Source organism: Solanum pennellii, chromosome 9 (genome assembly GCF_001406875.1).
Source record: "Solanum pennellii chromosome 9, SPENNV200".
NCBI lineage: Eukaryota > Viridiplantae > Streptophyta > Magnoliopsida > Solanales > Solanaceae > Solanum > Solanum pennellii.
The window spans coordinates 69065307-69072626 of NC_028645.1; positions in this window are offsets into that span (position 1 = coordinate 69065307).

Genomic DNA, 7320 nt, shown 5'->3' on the forward strand with positions numbered 1-7320 from the left:
ATTCTATCCCCCCCCCCCAAATATAAACAGGTCCTCTTACTCACAAGTATACCATTGCTGTGAGACCTCAAATTTATGTACTTAAAGTTCATTAACTTAGAACAGTTGAGATATGCAAAGTCTAATAAGCCAATTATTGTTCATGAAATCTATAGCTAAAAATCACCACCTGTATGAAAATTAAGTTTAGAAGTAGAGAAAGAGTACCTTATGTAGTCAAATTCATCTCCTTTCAACTCTTTTCAGATGGTATGAATTAAAACCTAAAAAATTATACAAAATCGTTAATATTTTGTGACAAAAATAAGAATCCTAACATTTTTTGACACATGAGTAACTAACCTTCAAACCATGATGCATTTGTGAATTAATAGCGAAAATTCAGATTTTTACTCAAATTTTCACACACCAAAAAGACTCTGTTGAGAAACAGAGAAAGATGCTTCAACACATTGAAGGTTAAACTTTAATCTTTTGATATGGTGGAACTTGTTCCATCTTACAATTCATGCTCCATTTAAAAAATAATAATTGAGAGAGTGTAATACACACTATCATATCTTACTTGAGGTGTGTTTTTCAAACTAAAGTGTAATAGTTTAGGTGTGTTTCTCACACTTTCGATAATTCGAGTATGAAACTCAAAAAAAAAAAGATATAATTTAGGTATGTTTTAACCACTTAACTAAAAAAAATATTTTTTTTAAATTTCAGACATATTTTTACCCATACCTCCAAACTAACCACCAGTTCCCTACCGCCCAAATCAGCCTCCCCCAAATAAAAAGAATAAAATATTATAAAATTATATTTGAAATTTCAAATTTTAAGAATTTCATTTCTTACACCACTCCATACCCTACCCCCCCCACCCTCCACCATTGCCACCCCGGACAAACTTTTAAATAAATATCTCAAATTTAAATTACTTTTTTCATTTTTTACGCCACCTTCGCTCCCCCTCCCCCCTTCCCACCTAGGCCGTCAAAAAAAAATTAAAAAAAAGGAAAATATTTCAAATTTAAAAATAAAGTATTTTTTGGAAAATATTTTCCTGGTAATATTCTGGGTCGAAAGTCTAAGTCAGGTCCTAGGTTGAATTTGAAACGACTATTGGGATCTTGTCCTAGTTCGGATGTTAGGATCAAGTCCTAGATCAATTATGAGAATTAATTTTTGAACCAGAAATTATTTTCCTAAAGAATATTTTCTAGTCTCAAGCCAAAAATAAAAGATACTTTTTATAAAATATTTTTCATTCACCAGCCAACATTAAAAAATATTTTCTAGAAAATGTTTTCTACTCACCAATCCAACATGAGAAAATAAGTTAGAAATCCACTTGTTTTTCAAGAAAACATTTTCCTTCCTACCAAACACACTCAAAGTCACCTCTTAAGTTGTCCCAAATTTTCAAAAGAACACCTTAACTTTGTAAGCGTCCTATTACCCCCCCAAAAGTTTCGAATATCGTTGTAAAGGGGCTATTTTGACCATTTTCTCATCTATGTAGACACTCGTGATTCTCACCCCTTTCACCTATTTTAATATAAATTTAAATATTAATAAAAATAAGAATAACCGACCCGAATCTTAACAAAAACTCTTCCATTTGGATGTCATTCATTCTTCCTTCCCATAAACTTCATCATCTATATCCTTCTCTATACCACTTTTCTTGCAACTAACCGTAGTAACTGCCTTATTTTAAGTCGATTTTCATCAATTCATTATGCATAATTTATACTGTATTTTTATAGTGGATCATTTTTTTTGTTTCCCTATTTTTCTTTTCCTTTTTCTCTATTTTTCTTTATTGTTGATGAATTACATTAGAATCTAGCTAGTAAAAAAGAACTTCTACGTCAGCCTTGAGCATTTTCATGTTGGTATACATGTTTCCACCTTAACTCTATAAACAAATTTCTTAAATTTTGGATCTATTGAACAACTTCTCAAACCCTTTTCGAGAATTGAAGTCCAGAATTCAAAAATTTAGAAGATACATGACTTTGAATCATGCAGACTTAAAGCTATTAAGGAAGGGTTTATACTATACTTGGATAAATAGAATGTGGTTGTTGTTTTAGGAGCTCTTGGTGTTACTGGTTATGGCATTATAGAGCTTATTGTTCATCCTATATGGTTAGAAAAAACAACAGATTTTGAAGCTCATGAGGGCTTTTGTTTCAGCTGATGTGATATTTGATTTCTCTTTTCTAATTGAGATTGTTTCGAAAGATATGAAGAACTCATTTTCTCTGACTCTGATCAAATTTTCAGAAATTTGAAATAGATTTCTAAGATCGCTAAATCAGTGAAGGTATTTAATGATTTAACTAATTAATACAGAAATTTATCGAAAGGTCGCATTTTTTTAATTAGCATTGAAAAGCAAATTGATACAGTCAAGCGCGCATCATTTGCGTGTTCACAAACTATGAGAAAAAATGGATCAAAATGGCCTTTTAACAACGATATTCAAAACTTTTATAGAGTAATTGGTCGCTTGCAAAGGTAATGGTGTTTTTCTGAAAATCTGAGACAACTTTATTGGTGAATTTATGTCTTTTCTTATTTTTAAAATAATATTATAATATAACTATCATTTATTTATTAGTTGGTGTGTTTTGGTCAATATTTAACAAATAAAAATGAATATAGAAAATATCAAACTAGTTAACATGGCAAGCAACGTGAGCTAGTTTGATCTCACTTTCTTTGACAAATATGTTATCACTTTGCACTCTTCTCTAGTTCGATCTCGTTGTATATTATTTTTGAGACTTTTTTGGAGTAAATTTTTCTAAACAAACAAATTATTGACCTATTATTAGTTTATTCTTGATCTACTGATTCGATTTTTATACGGTTTAAAATCACTACTATAAGTATGATCGAAATAAAATTTAAATGCAAAAAAAGTGATTGCAACTCCACATCGATATACGATACTTCGATTTTTCATCACCAAAATAAGAAATAAATGGTATAATTGTATTTGTGTTACTTTCTATTTCATTGTGTGAAGATCTAACATATTTTGTATTTTGCTCTGGTGAGTTACTAATCTTAAATTGTCGCATATATAGTTAATGGATGTTAGATTAATAAAAATAAGTGTAGATTAAAATTTCAAATTATGTTATTCAAGAAAAAACTCTTTAAAAACAATTATCTTAAATTGTTATTAAGTTATAGTATTTTCCATATTCGAGTATATCAAGTATATATTAAACGTAATTACGTCTTTGTAAGTTGAACTGTGTTTCTTCTACACATATTTTAAAAATTTGAAACAAAAAAAATAATGAATGTATTGTAAATATAAGCAATATACTACGAACAATATAGACAAGATATATGAATATGTAAAAATCATCTTATTCAAATGTCTTTCAATCTCATTTATCTTACAATGGTGAATGAACAACCCTATTTATAGGTTGAGAAATCACTTCAAAAGTCTAATAAATAGATACATTCTTATCCGAAAAGGTTCATAGAACACAGGGAATATGAATAAGTAGTTCATGTATTAACTCAATGGACAATACACCCATTCAATGAATTTATAATACTCTCCCTTGAATGTCCATTAGTAATGTACCTCGTTAAAACCTTACTAGGAAAAACCAATAGAAAAAAGTTGGGAAAAGGATCAAAATTACCCTCAATTTTGTTTTATTTGTTTTATTTACCCTTACCGCCTATCGTCAATAAACTTGACAAATATACCCCTCTTTTGACGGAAATCCCCAAATCAATTAAAATTACTCGATTTTAGTTGAAATTATCCAATTTCTTTTTTAATCCAAACCATAACCTGACCCGTTAAACTAAACAAAACTCATAACAAATTAACTCATTTCCAATGTTCTTTCCCTTCTTCTCAGTGTTCTTGGCTAAATATCCTAAGAACATTCACAATCTTTATCATAGCTAACACATGAATCCTACATTATCTAACAAAATCTATCAAAAAGACTTGATATTTATCTCTGAATTGTTTGTTGAAGGTTGCCTAGGCTAAACACTGCACTCGACCTTCAATCACAGAAATGTTACATACAAGAAATAAGTAATCATCAAATATCCCTCAAATATGTTAATATTGAAAACATTTTGAACAAATAAAAAGATAGATAAAAGAAAAATCTTCCTCCTTTGTAGCTTAAGCTTACGTGCACAAACAAGAACGTGGAGGGCCATTAAATGATTTACGAGCCAAGTAAAGAAGAATTAGATGTATAATTGGGTACACATTCAGGGGCAACCTACTAACAAAAAATCAAAAAGTAATTTGATTGGTATCAATTAATGGTATTCTTCATTGGATTGAATGATGATGTGTAAAAGTGAAACTTTTCTATTTACTTTGCTCTGTGGCCTGTTTATCGCTGAACCCCACAACAGAGAGAGGTGGGATGCTATCTAACAAAAATAATATACTTGTTATACATTCAAACAAAGAACAATTCAAAGATAAATATCAGGTCTTTTCAATTGATTTTGTTAGATAATGTAAGATTTATGTGTCAGATAAAGATTGTGAATATCCTAGAGTACACAACCAAGAACAATGAGAAGAAGGGGAAGAACACTAAATGAAGAAGATAGAAAATGAGTTAATTCGTTATGGATTTTGTTTAGTTTAACGGGTCGGGTTGTGGTTTGGGTTAAAAAAGAAATCGGATAATTTTAACTAAAATCAGGTAATTTTAATTGATTTGGAGATTTCCGTCATAGGAGGTGTACATTTGTTAAGTTTATTGACGGCAGGGGTAAAAATAATTTGCTTTTATTGATAAGAGAAAAGTCCACCAATAAAACAAAGTTGAGGGGTAATTTTGACCCTTTTCCCAAAAAAGTTTAATCAAGGAAAAAAAAGAGACATATCTCATAATATACTTGGAGTGTTGCCTCATTGAAAACCTTACCTGGAAATTCAATTGGAACAAAATTATGATTGAGGAAAAGAGTATGACGCGTATACTCCCCCTGATGAGTTATTTATTTGATATTTTGGAGATAACACATTTCAATCTTATATCTCAACTTCTCAAATGTTGATATTAGCGACGGCGCCATCATAAGTAAGTTTGTAAGATCATCACTTGAACAAATCTGTTGAACTTTCTACCTCACCATTTTGTTGAAGATCATGAGTGAAGAAAAACTTTGGCGAAATGTACTTTGTATCTCATTTGATGTATTATCCCTTCAATTGAGTTATATAGGCAACATTATTTTCATACATGGTGGTTGGAATATCCCTTTACAAAGAAGAATTAGATAGTTCTTGACATTCGCATAATCAATAATATGTATGTGCACTAATACTAATATTCACATATTTTTAAATCATTTTCATGAGATAAAATTGATCTTTCTTTATATTATGCAATATCACAATCATTAAGGTACTCAATAAAATTGCTGAAAAACATTTTAAATCATTCAAAAATCTTAATATAACCTTCATCGTCTAGCTAAACATGAAAATCATTCATTACACGTATTCAAGTATTTCATCTATTGCTAGATTGAAACAAGTTTTATTGCCTCCACCACATGAGAGTATATCTCCATTTAATAGCATATGATTTTTGCGAAAATTCTTTATGCCCCATGACACACACTATACTTTATATCTTATGGTTATACTTTCGCACAATGATTCATTGTACCCCTTGATCTATGGACTTAAAGTCCAAAACATATTTTTCTAAGTGAAATATAATATACTTGAATTGTGCATTTTATTTGGTCAATCATTAATCTTTCCACATAATATGACATATTTTAATTCAAGATCCTCGTCATCATCTGTAGAATTGAGCGGTACCTCATATCAAAGATATCGCCGACGGTCTTTTGGCTCGATTCCAATACGACATAACTCATCAAGATCTTTTCATTTTTCATCATTTTAGGTACCTGAACATCTATCAGGGTTTTATCAAGTGTTATGTCATTATGCTCCTTTTGAAGCATTTGTCTCATTATCATGACCATCTCGATCATTTGCTCCTATCCTTCTTTAAGAAGTTTTTCATTTGGAATCGATCTATTACGCTTCAGGAGTACTATAGACTATTTCCTTCAAGGGATTCTCATTAAAGCATTTACATTTGAATTATAATAGAAGGTCAGCAAATTCATTTGACAATTGTTTGCAATATTATGCAAATGAATTATCTCTTGAATTTCAAGTTAACTTTTTTGAGGAGGATATAGATAATTCATATGTCCGACTCCAATCATCCCTCCCCCTAATGTTAGAAAATCTGACATACATCCAACCTCATTTGGGGGATCCATCTTTGTGCGTTGATGAATAAAACTAGATATCACACATTCAAACTTTAAATGAATAATGTTTGGTTTTTGACCTGAACCAATTATGATGGGGAACTTTTGTTGGCTTGACGCATACATGTGTTGTTATACATTAAATAAATGCATCTCATACCAAATCTTATTTGAGAATTTTGTTCTCATTCCCATCGTTTAACTATTACTGGAGGCATATAATTTCTGCTAAACCAACCAACTTTATCAACATAAATTCATAGTTTGAAACTCCATTCTTAATTTAATAATTTGAACAAACAATCTTACAAAATCGATTTGTAAGTTGACAGCAAAACACATGTGATCAACCATAGTTGTAACTATCATATAGTTCTGAACTGTCAACATGACAAGTGAACGTACCCATTTTCACATTTTTATATGTTCTAAAAACCTCTGAAAATACAATCTCAACCTTAGCTGATATAATGATACACTGATCATTTTACTATGAAAACAAGCAATACAAGAGAAATTTGGGAGAATATTTTATTTCTTCAATATATAATCACGTAAATTTTCAATTAATTTTTCGTTACATTTAAATCAAAATGGTCATACCAACTGATCTTTATTTCAGTACACTTATAATTTGCTTTTGCATGTGATTTCATCAACATGCCCATGTTTGTGTGCAACAAACAAGAGGAAAATAATGGGTAATCTTTTACTTAAATATTTATAACCCGCTTCAGCTGTAGTAATCTGAAAATATTAAATCTTTTCATAATTTATAGTCTCAATATAATAATTTTTCTTTTCAATTCCTCCGAAAACTTAAAAATTTTCTTTTGAGACTTACTACAACTCAAATATTATCCCTCCGTTAATAACATAACTCTTTAGAGCTTATAATTAATTTTATATAGTATCACATATTCGATGACACCATTCGTATGGTGAACATCTCCTTCAATGTGAAAATTATATTAATATTGTCATTGTCAAAATTATTACAAGCAA